Below are 16403 nucleotides of genomic sequence, written 5' to 3' on the forward strand. Positions count from 1 at the left end.
AGGAAGGAAGGAAGGAAGGAAGGAAGGAAGGAAGGAAGGAAGGAAGGAAGGAAGGAGTTACCAGAAATAAAGAGGAAGGACAGTGGAGAAATCGGGTAAAATGGGTCAATTGTATGGTGATAGAAGGAAACTATATTATTGGTGGGGAATATAATGTTGATATAAAGCTGTACACCTAAAAATATATGATGGCATGAAACAATGTTCTTCAATAAAAAACATTGGAACTAGTAATTAAGGGCCTCCTTGGCAGCACAAGGGATTGTCTCAGCACTTCAAGCTATAGCCAGCCACTGCAATATGAGTTCAATCCCTGGCCCAGGAGCTAACTGACATGGCACAACAGACTTCTCCTGTCTCACCCGCTGCTCCCTTCAGCAGTGTACTTCGTTAATCTACCTGTTTTTTCCCCCACAATGTCTCTGGTGAATCCTCTCACTCCCTGCACCTTCAGCCTACATCTCAGTTCTTACACGCATCAATAAATAAAATATAGTAAAAAATAAAATGAGTAATTAAAAATGTGTGAAGAGATAAAAATAGTATATGTAAATCATGAATGTAAATTGTATTTACTAGTCAGCTGAAGATCTGCTGAAATTATCTAGGTCTCCGCCTTGTACTTCATCCTACCCTGGAGATGAATATCTGAACCTACAATATCTTCACCTTGACCAACTACTGGAGGTATGTACTACCTTAAATTTTTTGTGTAATTATGAACTATATAAAAATAGTATCAATTTAGGCCCTCCCTGGTGGTGCAGCGGGCTAAAGCACTACACTGAGAAGCTAAAGCCACTTCCGCATGAGTTCGATTCCTGCCTGCCCCGGAGGTGACCACATGGCGCGGCAGACCTCTCCTGACCTGCCCACTACTCCCCTCAGCAGTGTACTTCGTAGATCTGCCTGTTTTGCTCCCTACTCTGTCTCTGGTAAAGCCTCTCGCCGCCCCGAGCCTCTGGCCTGTACCTCAGTTCTGTATGTACAAACAAATAAATCTTTAAAAAAAAATAGTATCAATTTGTTATCTTCCTTTGGGTATTTACCTGAAAAATAGGTAAACAATAATTTGAAGAAATGCCCATCCCCATGTTCATTGAAATGTCAAAGAGCTGGAAACAATCTATGAGTGGGCAGGTGATGGGATAAAGGATCTGTGGTATACAGACACAATGGCATATTATGCCTGTATAAAAAGATGAAATGTTGCTGTATGCAACAACATGGAAGGACATAGCATAGATTATGCTAAGTGAAATGAGTCAGATGGAGAAAAACAGCATACAATTTTACTCGTATGTGTAAAGAGCTGAGCAAGATAAAAATGAGCTTTAGACGCTACATCTGAGTGGTCACCAGAGAGGAAGAGGGAAAAGGGTTTGTCAGTCAGGTAAAAGGGCTCATTTCAAGGTGAAGATTAAAATTATACATTTTGTGGTGAATTTGGTGTAAGATAGACTTATGTTGATTTACAGTGATGGGCAAACAAACTTATATAATTTTATTTCAATAAAAATATTACAAATGGGGGCCCTCCCTGGTGGTGGAATGGGTTAGGATGCAGCACTGCTAGCCACAGCTGCCTCAGTGAGTGTTCGATTCCCACCCCAGAGGTGATCCACATGGCGCAGCAGACCTCTCCTGTCTCACCCGCTGCTCCCCTCAGCAGTGTACCTTGTCAATCTGGCTGTTCTTCCACTCTGTCTCAGGTGAATCTTCTCACCTCTCCTGCCCCTCTGGCTAGTACCCCAATACTGTATGCATAAATAAATCTTAAAAAAAATTACAAATGACAAAAAAATACCGTATTTTTCTCACCTTAACCCAGTTATCAGTATTGGTTAGCAATCTTTTTATTTTCCCCTAGCAATCTCCCTTTTCCAGTCTCTAAGTTTGCAACCTTAGACCCTTATCACTTTTTCTCAGCACCTACATTCCTCATGTCTCCCACCAAAATAAATGAACACTGAAAATGGAAAGCCACAGTTGGAGAAGTGGGTATGTTAGGAAATCAGAAATTTATCATTGTCCTTTGTAATCTTTTTAGTAAATTATTTCCATTTTCAGAACATGCATATATCCTGAGCTATGCAACTTCTCATAATCAAATATAAAGACCCTGTGGTCATTAGGGAACATACTTCTTGCTGCAAAGTCATAAGATATGAGAATTAAGGTGGTTAATTATTTCTAAAGTAATTGAAGAATAGAGTACTCTGGCCAGCCTTTTAAATTGTGTCTTTCTCCTCTTTAAGAAAATAACAAATAAGAGCTTTTATCACAGATAAAAGAGAATGCATATTGAATTTCTGAATCATTTCAAAGACTTTCATTATATAACCTCAGAAATGGTAGAAAAGGCTTGGTCACAAGGAAATGGCAAATTGAATGCTCTAATTACTTAAAATATTCAGTTACAATGACATAGAACTGAGCTAAAGTTTGAATAACCGGGCAAAATGGAAGCTAGGATTGTCTGCTTCAACAAAGCATAAGCAAGTGTTCTGTGCCAGTAGCTGAGACCTTGCCCCTTTTCCCAACAAACCATTGTTCTCCAGTCACGTCTGTCTCCTTTATGGTGGAGCACTTTCTGGTGAATTCTCCCTTCCGCGCTTTTTCTTTTTTCTGCATTTATTGTATGTATCACACAAACAGGACTTTCTGGTCAGTTTTGATTTGACAGATTTTAGCTCCTTTATGGTGGAGCACTTTCTGGTGAATTCTCCCTTCCGCGCTTTTTCTTTTTTCTGCATTTATTGTATGTATCACACAAACAGGACTTTCTGGTCAGTTTTGATTTGACAGATTTTAGCACTCTTCATATAGCATTTCCATTCTTCAGTTCCTCAGTGCCTTATCCCCGCAGCTAAGTTGCAATTGCCTTAATAGCAGGATTCTCTTTCCTGCTTCGTATGATTCCCCACATCAGCTAGCATGCTTCTGGGCACAGAGAAGGTGCTTCATTCAATGATTGATTAACATGATTTGATGAAAAATGATTCAGGGTGATTTAGACTGAGTGCAATTTTGAGAAAACAAATGTGACACTCGGTTGCCTTGAAGGATGCGCCATGGGGATATGTGATTAATGGATAAACTTTATTTAATTTATCATCTTCTCATCATTAACCAGCAGACATACATCAATATAGTGTAATACAGAATTTTGTTTTAGGAACTTCACCTTATCAGTAATATTACAGAATAAAAAAGTGATTAAACCTGATCAAATTGAGATTTTTTTTCGTTGTCAGTGTTTTAAGTTTTATTTATTTTTAATTTTTATAACATGTCAAATTTCTGTATATTCTTAGTTTCTTTTTTCCCATATTTGAATCTTAATTTATTTATTTATTTTTTTGGGGGGTATAAGTTCATTTGGTCTATTTTCATAACCATTGCTTACGAATGTAGCAGATCAATCTCCTTAATGTTATTCTCCATAGATTCTTACAGAGTCTGTGAAGGTTAATTTTATGTGTCAACACTGGCTAGTACACTGCCTCAGGTGTAGTTGATTTATAAAAATGAACTACCCCTGTCTGACCCACACCTTGCATTAGGCTGGCTAAGCACAATATCCCAGCACAGTAGGTAACTGTACTAGAGCCTGATGTCACTTAAATTTCCTATACCAGCTCTCACGTTTCAGTTCTTGCTTTCCTGGTATGACTTATAGTTACTGCCTCTCTAGCTGTTAACCACATTAAAGCCCCAGGATGGCAGGGAAATGGAGTCTGGTATGGGGCTGTATTGCCTGGAGGGATAGGAGCTTTTTCTTTTAAGTTGCAGAGTTTCCCAACAGTGACCCTGCCCTGACTATGTTCCACTTTTCATCTTTGGTTTAGTTTTAGTTTTGATCACTGTATATAGCTAAAACCTCCAACCTTCATTCAAACTCTCCTCTCTGGACTCTCACAACTTAGTCCATTTACTGTGTCCATTTATGCAAATACTAACCCCATAGTGTGCAGTAGGAGCTCAGTCTTTTTTTTTTTTAATTTAACATTATTTTAAGATGTATTTATTTATGCATACAGAGCTGGGGTACAGGCCAGAGGTGCAGGTGTGGTGAGAGGATTCACCAGAGACAGAGTGGGGAGCAGAACAGGCCGGCTGACGAAGTACACTGCTGAGGGGAGCAGTGGGCGAGTCAGGAGAGGTCTGCCGCGTCCTGTGTGTCACCTCTGGGGTGGGGCCGAACTCAAGCTGAAGTGGCTTTAGCTTCTTAGTGCTGTGCTTTAACCCGCTGCGCCACCAGGGAGGGTCAGGAGCCCAGTCTTATTGCAGAGTTTGGTAGGTTCCAAGACCATCCTTTCTCCTTCCCAAGTGAAGAAGTTGTTCTGTTGGCCTTTTGACTGTCACAGTAATGTTATTTGGGTGGAGAATTTCATGTGCTTTCTATATGAGAGCTTAATTTATTCAGTTTTGGTTGCAAATAAGATTATATCACTCTTCAAAATCTGCCCTTGTAATGTGCTTTGCTACCATCAAATGATATTAGTGGGTCGTTAGTGATTTCCCGAAAGCTGAAAATAATGGTTCTATATTTGAAGTCTTAAGCCTAAGCTTTTTGGATTCATTATATATGCAAACTAGGTCTTTTGAAAAAAGTAGTAAATATCTGCAAACAGGAAATAAATGTTCAAAGAGACAGTGCTTTACAGTGAGCTTCAATGAAGCTCTATTTATAACAGCCAAGGTATGGAAGCAACCTAATCGTGCAGATACAGATGAAAGCATCAGGAAGATATGATATAGAGAGATAGATAGGATAGATAGATATGTATATGTATATATGATGGAATTTTTTTTTTTTAAAGATTTATTTATTTGTGCATATACAGAACTGGGGTACAGGCCAGAGGCTCAGGGGCGGCGAGAGGATTCACCAGAGACAGAGTGGGGAGCAGAACAGGCAGATCGACGAAGTACACTGCTGAGGGGAGCAGCGGGCGGGTCAGGAGAGGTCTGCCACGCCATGTGGTCACCTCCGGGGCAGGCGGGAATCGAACTCATGCGGAAGTGGCTTTAGCTTCTCAATGCTGTGCTTTAACCCGCTGCGCCACCGGGAGGGCCATGATGGAATTTTTTTAAAGTGAGGTTTAATAGTATTAAACATCTTTCACCTTTAACTACAGTGAAAAGCAAATTTGCGAAAAAGGGAAACTCAGAATTATTAATCATCTTTTTGTGTGTCATTTATTGTGATAGGCAGCTTACATGTGTTCTCTCGGTGAATATATTACCCCCCTGGAGAAATATATGTATGTAGCACTTCTAAAGTTTCAGCTTTTTATGCCTTGGTGTGAGTGAGCATCAAGATATTTCAACAGAGGGGACCTCTGTGGGACACTATGAAGCCATCTGCAGCCACTACAGCACAAGTTCGATCCCTGGCCAGGGAGCTGACTCACATGGCGTGGCAGACTTCTCCTGTCTTGCCCACTGCTCCTCTCAGCAGTGCATTTCAGCCCATCTGCCTGTTCTGCTCCCCGCTCTGTCTCTGGGGAGGCCTCTGACCCCCCCCTGCAATTTTGGCTTATACCCCAGCTCTTGTATGCATAAATAAATAAATCTTGAAAAAATTTTCGACAGAGCAATTATCGAACTAGAATTCAGAGTAAGAGCAGCATGGGGAAAGAAGGCTAGACATCAGATGGGGAGGGAAGGGTCAATTACATTATTTTGCCAAGGTCCAAAATTGATCTATTACTTTAAAAATATGAACAAACCCAGGAGTCACTTTGAAATATGTGATTAATATTAAAGACAAAATAAACCTTACATTAATAATTAAATTAAAAATAGATAACAGGCATTTTCTTAAATTTGATGACATTTTAGAAATAAGTGGGGTTTTTTTGTTTCATATGGAAGGTGTATTGATCTTCCAGTCTGATTAAGGTTATTTATTCTTATTAACATTATCTGAATAAGGAACTTCATTTTCATATTATGATAGAAACCATCTTTTGCAATTATTTTAATGCAGTTCATCAAATTCTTGGCATTAAGAATATTGACATTTTACGTTTACTTTCATCATCTTTGAGAAGGTTTGTGCTAGTGAAAAGTCCTCATTGATTTTTACTTTGAAGTCTTAACCTATATTACTATCAGAGTCTATGCCCAGTAAAGGAGCCTGCCATCATGTCTTGTATTTTTAGAATGTAATAAAGTATAGCTAGGGGAAATAATTTTTCCATAGAAAGTGCCAAATATTACTTAGTGGAAAACATAGAGTGATATTTGAAATGCCTTTAGTAAGTTTAATTTCTTAAAAGAATTCAATAAGACTCTAAGATGACACAAAATTTTCCAGATAGACAAATATGATTCATTTCAAGTGGGTGCCATGCGTCATTAACAAAATCGATGAATCTTCATATCTGTGTTCATTCTTATTCAGGCAGTGAATGATAATTACTTATGCTGGACAAAAAGCTTATATCTGCATTAAAAATTTACCCAAGGAAAATGAGCATTTAATAAATATTGTGATTGCTAGCTTCTAAAATGGCCCCCAGCAATGATCCCTGGTATTCCTGCTATGCACACACCTGGTAGCCCCCTCTCCTACTGTATCAGGGTTAGACTTAGTGAGCAAAAGCGTATGATAGAAGTGATGTTTTGTTACTTCAGAAATGGTTATTTGAGATGATGTCTTCTCTCTTCAGTTTTCTCTCTCTGTGTCTGTCTCTCTGTGTGTGTGTTTTCTCTCCTTCTCTCTCTCATTATGTGCTGGGGAAACTATAGCATGAACTGGCTATGAAGAAGCTCATGTAGCAGGCAACTGAAGCTTTTTTTGCCAACTGTCATAGAAACATGATCACAAGCCGGTATTTCAGTTCCCCTACGAAGTACACCCCTGACCCATAGTAGCTTGACTGCCCCCTATGGGAGACCCTGAGTTAGAACCATCCAGGGAAGCTGATAACCAATTTCTGATTCTCAAAAACTTTCATTTTAAGCCAAACTTGAGAGTTTAAGGCTAAACCATAGAGTCATTTGTTACATACACAATATATGGTTAATACAAATATGATGGCTTCAGTCATTTCAAATAATTGTACTAGACACAGAAGAATACATTTGGTATATGTTGAAGAACATGACATTTATATCTCCTTTTTTTGCTAGTCTACTAGGCAAACCTTATATGTTGATAATTGAAATAATAGCAGCTATTGTTTTTATTATTTACTATACATCAAACAGTATACTAAGCATTTTTTAAAGATTTATTTATTTGTGCATACAGAACTGGGGTACAGGCCAGAGGCTCAGGGGTGGTGAGAGGCTTCACCAGAGACGGAGTGGGGAGCAGAACAGGCAGATACACGAAGTACACTGCTGAGGGGAGCAGCGGGCGGGTTAGGAGAGGTCTGCCTCGCCATGTGGTCACCTCCGGGGCAGGCGGGAATCGAACTCATGCGGAAATGGCTCTAGCTTCTTACTGCTATGCTTTAACCCACTACGCCACCAGGGGGGGCCCGTATACTAAGCATTTTATGTAAATTATCTCTCGTAATTATTGTAGGAACTTTGTAAAACATTACTATCTTCAATTTATGGATAGATGAAACAGAGGCTATGAAAGTTTAAGCTACTTGTCTATATATAATTACATATCTGAGAGGTATGATTGGAACTCAGACCCTCTTCTTTTTCATTCCAAAATCTGTTCCTAACAAATATGTCAGACTCCCTGTAAAACAGAGTACATGTTATCTCCAATATACGTGCTTAGACACAACTACACCCACATATCCCACAAATGCCTGAAATAAACACTTGTACTGTGATATATTCTCTTTGATTTTAATTAGTTTGATTTTAACATTTCTGGTCATAATTTCTTAAATACTAAACTGAATTTTTAGAAGTTCATTTCTGGGTGCTGCTTGGGAACTTCAGTTATGATTTTGTTGTTGTTGTTAGTAATTTTATTTTATTTTTTTTGTAGAATAACTGGGGGGTAAGCCAGAGGTGTGGGGTGGTGGGCAGGTGAGAGGATTCACCAGAGACAGAGTGGGAGAGTGGGGAGCAGAACAGGCAGATCTACTGAAACGCACTGCTAAGAGGAACAGCGGAAGAGACAGCAGAGGTCTGCTGTGCCATGTGGGTCAGCTTCCAGCCTGGGGATTGAACACAGGCAACAGTGTTGATAGTGTTACTGTTACAGGGCACCCCAATATGAATTGAGTTGCCTGTCTGTGGGTCCTCACCCGCGCCCTTAAGATTCCATCATATTATGGACACACACAAAGAGGTTTAGTAACTGATTTATTTATAAGGAGAAAGGTAAAGAATCAACTCAGGGAAAGAGGGAGAGAAATACAAGTTAACTAGAATGTCCTACCAGTTCTGCTGCTTGGACTCCAGTAGAATGCTGAAAACCGATCGAGTGCCAAACGACCAGCCACGAACCACCAGGCCAAGTGCCCCCCAGAGTTCACATGTCCAGTTTTATCCTAACATTTTTGCTCAGCTCCGCCCTCATGTTCCAGTGTGCTTCTCCTTGTTATTGATGGGATTATTAGTTCCAGTATCTGGTGTGGGGGTGGAGTCCATGAAACCTGTACCTGTTACATTAGAGGGCAGAGAAAGGAGCCCCCAGTTCCCTCAAACCTGCCCACTCTCAATAGGTTCTGCCATCCGCTGCATCAATACAAAATTTAATACAACTAGTGCAATAGAGAAAAAAAAGAAGGAATACAATTTCCAGATATAACATCCAAAGTTACCCATCCCCTCATGGATCAAAGTCCAACCAAAGTAAGGCCAGAAAGCCTGCCCCAAGTCTAAAGCACTTCTGGTGGGGAACCATGGAAAGGGTCAGAAATGGCCAGACAAGTCTGGGAGGAGAAGAGAAAATCAGAATTTAAATTAAAAGCTGCCCTGATTAACCTCCCCACAGGTCTCTCACCCACGTCTGTTTCACCCAGTCCAGGACCAAGACGCAAGGTCCACTTGTTCACATGGCTCTCTGCTCCACTTGCCTCCTCAGGTCTCCTTCTGGCTCCATCCTGCTTCCTTCCTCCCACCGCAGTCTCCCTTCCAGCTTCTTCTCTCCCTGCTCAGCTCCACCCTCCTTTGGGTGGGGCAGGGAACCAGGAACCTGCATTTTCCTGGGGATCATCCTATTACAATAGTGCTGAGACTTAACCCCTGAGCTACCAGGGAGACACCAACAATGAATTCTTAAGTCTATTGTTTTTAGAAAAAGTGCAAATGTAACACAATATAAAGGCTAGGATTGTTTAACAAACCACATTCATTCATTTGAAAAGTAAGTAAATTTGTTGGTACAAAGTTGAAACTTAAAAAAAAAAAGAGCCCATGCCTTTTGGTCAAATGTGTTTTCTCTAGTTACTGGCCCCACAAACCCCTTTGTTTAACTTCCATCCATTTCCCACATTTCTAGGATCTTCTAGATCCCTGAGGGCATTACTGCTGCAGCCTTCCTTGGCTTCCTTTGGTGCAGTGGTTATCCAGTGGATACCAGGGGAAGTTTTAGAAAGGGCAAACAGTCATATTTTCTTTTGGTTGTCACAATGCTTGGGGGATGGTAGTAGCTTTTAATGGGTGGGTAACCCTGCAAAACACTGGACAAGCTCACACAGTGAAGACATTCTCTGTGTTCCTCTATGACTTCTGAATGTCTCCTTAAGACATTCACGTAAAATCTAAAATTTATCCTGTTCTGGCCTAGAATACAGCTCCCTTTTTTATGTAAATACAAAGTACTTTTTGCACAATATTAATATATATTGACTTTTACAGCAATGAAACTATGTCGATGAAAGGAAGATCTTACTTTGTTTTGTTCAGGTCTTCATCTAGGGTTATATAGCATTTCCAAAAACCGTTTATCAGTGCTACTGCCCATTTGTGATCTTTGAGTTGCCAAAACAATACCCCTGTATTGTCTATATTTGTAGTTGACATCTGCATGGCCATCTTGTTGCATTCTTGGTGGGGCATTTGGGGGAAAATGGGAGAAAGGGTTCAATGAACTGCAGGGAAAGATTATTGGGGCTCTGGTGGTGGACATAGTTTAATGACATGTATTTGTAGAGGTGTGAACCCTAAAATACATAGTGTCTTGAATCAATATTACCTCAGTAAACATGGTTTTTAAAAAAATTCTTTATGCATATAGAACTGGGGTACAGGACAGAGGTGCAGGGGCGGTGAGAGGAGTCACCAGAGACAGAGTGGGGAGCAGAACAGACAGATTGGCCAAGTACACTGCTGAGGGGAGCAATGCTTGGTCAGGAGAGGCCTGCCACCCCATGTGGGTCAGCTCCCTGACTCATGTGGGCCACCTCCCTGGCCAGGGATGAAACTCCCACTGAAAGGGCTTCGGCTAGCTTTCTCGTGCTGTGCTTGAAACCCTTTGAGCCACCAAGGAGGGCCCAATAAACATGATTTTAAGAAAAGAGGAGACTTTGTTCTGATATTGGTGAGGATCTGTAATTGTGTAACAGTTTCTTAAACAGCTATGTCTTTATATTTGTGTGATCTTATTCCTACCTTCATCTTCTCTTAGGAAAGGAAATAAAATATCTCTTCTATCTTTTATACTGAATACCTCTTCTTACCGGTTCCTTTATCTCTGTCTACATGTATGCTCAGAGTCAGTGGCTTAAAGAAGTCCTTATTTGACCCCATTTTCTTCCTAAAACTGCTTTATCATTTACTTTTCCTTCCTGAATTAATGTCTTGAAAGAATTGTGTGTCATCTCTTATCTCCACTAAAGTTTCTATGCTCTCAGTGGTTTATAATATGTCTTCTGCTGTCACCATTTTAATGAAACTACCTTTTCAAACAGTTCTACCTGGCAATACAATGGCTTTGTCTCAATGTTCATCCTGCTCATTTCTTTAATGGCATTATACATTTTTTGAAAACCACATCTTGCTGAAAACTTCTTTTTCTTGGTTCCTAGAACAATGATATTTCCTGATTCTTTTTTATCTTTGTGATAAAGTTCCCTTCTCTGGCTCATTTCTCTTATGCACTCATTATAGATCTTCTCAAATACTCAGTGTCCATCCAGTTCTAGTTTCTGTGCTTATATATTCCCAATTTTATGTTAATAACCACAATCCCCTTTTTAAGTACCGAAGCCTGTATTTTCATTCACCTTCTGGGAATATATTCATACACAATATATCCTCAAGATATCTCAATTTTTTGCATGAGCTCACAGAGCTCAAGCCTGAAGTAGCTTATCCTATGACATATTTAGTGTTTAAACTCTGACAGGGGCAAGGGGCAGAATACAATGTATTTGCCTTGTTGATCTTCACAGCTTTAAGAGTGTTTTCACAAATAGGTCAGCTGGCAGGTAAAAAGAAAATGCTTACAGTTTAGGAGAGAATGGAAAGTAGAAAAACCAGAAAGAGATCCTTAGATAAAGAGAGCACGGCTTTGTTGGAGAAAAAACTTCTCAGCCTCCTCAACTGACTCATGCCGTGGCTTTTCTGTGTCGACATGAAAAGTTTGATAAGAAACTGGGGATAGATCAACACTTGTTCTGAAAAGTAAGTAACTTCTAAATTCAGTTCCAAACATCTTTAAAATCCTTATAACCTTAGCATTTTTTAAATACCTCAGAGGGGTAAAATTTATGCTAATACATGGCAGAAAAGGGACAATATATTTAATATATAAAGATATTCTGCTAGTGACAAACACACACAGACACATCGTAACAGTAAAAAGTGGGCAAAGGCATGAACCACAAGTTAATAAAGGAAGAAATATAGATACACATAAATGTCGAAAAGGGTGTGTTTTTCCTAGTACAATTTTCTAAGAAAAAAAAAACGCACCATGGATTTATGCCTAAATGCTTTCTATCCCCACAGAGGAGACATAAAAACGAACTATATTTTTTCTTTAAAATTAGAATGACATTGTCGTGCTGAAAATGATAAAAGCACTCTCTGGATCATAAATGGAACAGAGGCAAACTTAGTCGTGAAACCACAGGCGTAACTGTGTGCCAGTTGTTGATATGGGAGAAGCCACTGAATATTTGATTTATATGGACTAAAGGGCTCAAAAGCTTTGCATATGTGGAGGGACAGAGCCAAATTTGTAGACTGAAATCAGGAGCTGGAGTGAGGTTCTTTTAAAATAAAACCTAAGAGCAAGCCGAGAGTGGCAGTCCTTTTAATGCTTCCCATCTGTTAGCCCCACTGATTCTTGACCTCCAAACTTTCAGGACTCTGTGAAGAGAGGAGGCTTGAGCTCTTTTTGGCTCCAGGTTAATGTATCTCACTCTCACCTCCATCAAGGACTGAACATGCCCTTCACAATAACACTGTATCCTTTCAGGGAGATGTTCAGATTTTCTGGAATGGCAACAGTCTTATAGTTTTCATTTTCATAGTAAATGTGGCAAAGAGTGTTTCCTTATCATGTTTCTATAGGCTGTCTTACACGTAACTTGAAAGTTTCTAAAATGTGTATGTAAAAAACATTATTGAATTCATAATTTTACATCTGCAACTTTTTGTAGTTGGATGGTGCTTGAATATGTAATAAAATAGATTCATACCTCATAAGTTAGAGTATATCTGTTCCATGAACTATATTTTTCTTTAATTTTAGAATGAACATATTATAGATCAAGATTTTCATATAACCTGTAGTCTATTGCAGCTAAGATCTGAATGATTCATATTTAAATGCTATCTTTAAAATTTGCAAGATTTGTGCCTGTTTTATGTAAAATATAACTTAAATTAAAAATAAAATGATTTTTCATATTTTTAAAAATGACATTGTTCCTATATAAGAAAATTAGTAAAATTTAAAAAGCAAAATTAAGATTACACTTTAAAATCAGTTATATAATGCCTTAATAATTTCTTTAACTAAAATGTAAATTTACCTTATTAGATATTTTTATTAAATGAAATTACTCACAAATCTTTTTTTTACATGCGTTTGTATCTAAAGAAGACTTGGCATTTTACTTCATCTATGTCATACCTAGACAGATGTATATTTACCTTTCAGAAGAATATATATTGTTTTATAATGCAGAATACTCCTTAGGCAAGATGTGCAATTGCTGGATTTGTGAGTTTCTCAGGAACCATGAATTACATCAAGAAGAGAAATAACAAAATGGATGCTGGACACTATTCTGAAATGAAACTTTGTTATGTAGCAATCTATTGCATTCCTGCCATAAGAGCTGAAGGACTTGAAAAGTTACTCTTTTCTATTACTAAAGTGATTCTGCTGCTTAATTCCTCCCCACTTTGTAAGTTCCCTCCAGCTCTGACTATACAGCAGCATAAACCACAAATCTTTATCACATATGTTAGTTTGACTTCCTCAAGAAGCAGATTCAGGGCAGGACTAGACATGTAAGAGATTTATTAGGGGAAATGCCTATGAAAGACCAAGGAAAGGAATTGGAAAACAGGCAGTACTTTCAGAGAGTGGTGTATGTCTGACCCCTGCAGGAGAAGAAAAAGAAGGGAAAAAATTGGTATTAAGGGGAAGAGTCTCAGTCTGCGTTGTTACAGTAAGACTTTGGGCCAAGTCAGTGGGTGTTACTTGACTCAACTTCAAGTAATGACTTGACTGAACTTTTGCTCATTTGTTCTTCAGAATAGACTTGCACATGTTTCCTTAAAATGCTGAAGTTGTGTGTAGAGGCAGCCTGGCAAGTATGTGGCCTTCACATATACATGGTTAGGCATAGAGCAGCTACAGTTGAGGCAGTTGGTCAACTAAGGCCCTGAAGCAGAAGATTCAGGCAACACCTTTCTTCCTGACTAGAGACCAGAAGTAGGAGAATCCAGGATTGCTAAGATATCTATTCTCCAATAATTGATAAGCAGATGTAACACAATGATTATGAAAATCTCAGCAAGCTTTTCTGTGGAAATTGGCAAAATGAATTTAAAATACATATAGCAATGCAAAGGACCCTAAAGTGGCCAAAATAACTTTCATGAAGAAGAGCCAAAGTTGAATGATTAACCTGTTTTCAAGACATTAAACTATAATTTAATTAAGGCAGTGTGGTATTGGTGTGAAGATATACAATTAGATTATTAGAACAAAAGAGTCTAAAATTACACTCACACAGATGTATATGAAAGTAATGTTTCAATAATGGTTGAATGGTGGTTTAATCAGTGGGAAAAGGAGAGTTTTTTTTTACCAAAGAGTGTTGGAGCAATGGGATATCAATATGTAAAAATGAACTTTAATTTATAACTTCTATCACATTTTCAAAATTACTCATAGTAGATTCTAGATCTAAATGTCAAGAGTTCCTAAAGACTGGCAAATGATAGTGTAGACCACACCCAGCATACCATTTGTCTTTGTAAGTAAAGGTTTATTGGAACATGTTGTTATGTGTTTTATTAAGTACTTAATTTACAAAAGCAGAGTTGAAAAGTTGTCACAAAGACCATATGGTCTGAAAGCCTAAAATACTTGCTATCTAATCTTTTAGAGAAAAAAAAAAGTACTGATTTCTGTATTAGATGCAACAAAATCTATAAAAGGAAAAATAATTGTACTTAATAAGAAATATATCTATAAGTCTTTGTAAGACATTGTAAAGAGAATGAACAGAGAAGACAAACTAGGAGAAAAGATTTTCAAGTCATGTATCTACAAGGAAATTTATTCAGAATATAAAAAGAACTTCTACAACTCAACAATAAAAATTACAAACAACTTAATATTAAAATGGGAGGGCTTGAGCAGGTATGTCACACACAAAAAATGTATAGATAGCAAATAAGCACATGAAAAAATATTCATCGTTACTCATTATGAAAATGTATATTCAAGCCACAATGAAATGCTAAATTAAAAAAGACTCAATCCATCAAGTGTTGGCAAGGAACAACTAGAACTTTGCATACGGTTAATAAGTATGCAAAGTTGTATAGCCCCTTGGGAAATCAGTTTGGCACACTCTTAAAACATAAGTGTACACCAATAATGATTTGCCTATTCTATTCATAGGTATTTACACAAGAGGTATGAAAGCTTATGATCCTACAATTACTTGTATATGAATTTCGTAGAAGTTTTATTTGTAATTTTCCAACATGGAAACAAAGTGTTCACAACAGGTGAATGACTGAATTAACAGTAGTACATTCACCACTGATGCATGCAACAACACAATGAGTCTCTATGCTGAGTGAATACAATCAAACTAGAAAGCAGAGTCCATACTGTATGATTGTATTTATGCAAATTTTTGGAAAATGAAGTCCAGTTTATACTTACAGAATATGTATCAGTGGTTGCATGGTGGAGAGCATTGGAAAGGGCAGAAGAGCAATTTATCATGGGGCACAAAGAAATACAGAGGTGGGTAGGTGTGTTTATTAGCTTGACTGAGGTGATGGTTTCTTGTTTACATAAATCAAAATTTACCAAATTGTATATTATAAAAGTGAAGTTTATTTTATGCCAATTATACTTCAAAAATAGCTAGTTTAAAAGGTTAAAAAAAAAAAAAAAACAAGTGTTCACTGACAACAGTTCACATCCTTTGGGGACTGAGACATTTAACCATGCGAAACCCAAAACTGTGGACATTAGAAATCACCAAGTTTCTCATCACTGCAAATGATATTAAAGGGCCATTCCTGATTTGATTCTCTGGTTCCAGGAATCACGTAGTATTCCTCTATGGATACATTGCCAAATAGATTTCTCTAATACTCTTCTGTGGGGGTACAAGGCTCCTTGTAAGTTAGATAAGATTAGGCTGTTTGATTGCCCAGGGGTTATAGGTATACATCACAAAGTATGACAAAGTATGGGGGGGGGGGTCATTGATTGATGTACTTCGAGTCCCAGGTACTGATCAGTAGAAAGCCTTGTCGGTAAGATTGGAGCCATGGTGGGGATTGGGAGCATGGCAGTGGACTCATTCTCCTTACAGCCCTAAATCCAAGTTTCAGTTTGATCCACCCTTTTCTCTGTCAATAAAAAGGCCAGGATCTTGCTCTTGAGCAGTATCTTGCATTGTACAGTTTGCACCACGACTCCAGTCTCTCTGTCTCTCTCTCTTTTTTTTATCAGCCTGGTGTTGCCAATGCCACTCTTCCTGCTCTTGGAGGATGGCACTTTGCATAGCATTGCATCAGTGCTTTTGCTGGAACTGTGCTTTTAAAAGGCTATTCCAATGCTCTCTGAACTTAGTTGTTTCTGGGTGGTATAGTAGGTGATACCAATGTGGATTCTTTTGTCAGGGGAACATTCTTGCATTTCCCAGGTTTTGAAGTGTGCACTTTATTTGGATATCAGCTGCTATGATGTACAGGATTCCATGCCCATGTCTTGGATGTTCATTGAGTCTGGGGCACTTCAAAGAGAAAGGGCG

Source organism: Condylura cristata, unplaced genomic scaffold (assembly GCF_000260355.1).
Source record: "Condylura cristata isolate star-nosed mole 26May11 unplaced genomic scaffold, ConCri1.0 scaffold00019, whole genome shotgun sequence".
NCBI classification, from domain to species: domain Eukaryota; kingdom Metazoa; phylum Chordata; class Mammalia; order Eulipotyphla; family Talpidae; genus Condylura; species Condylura cristata.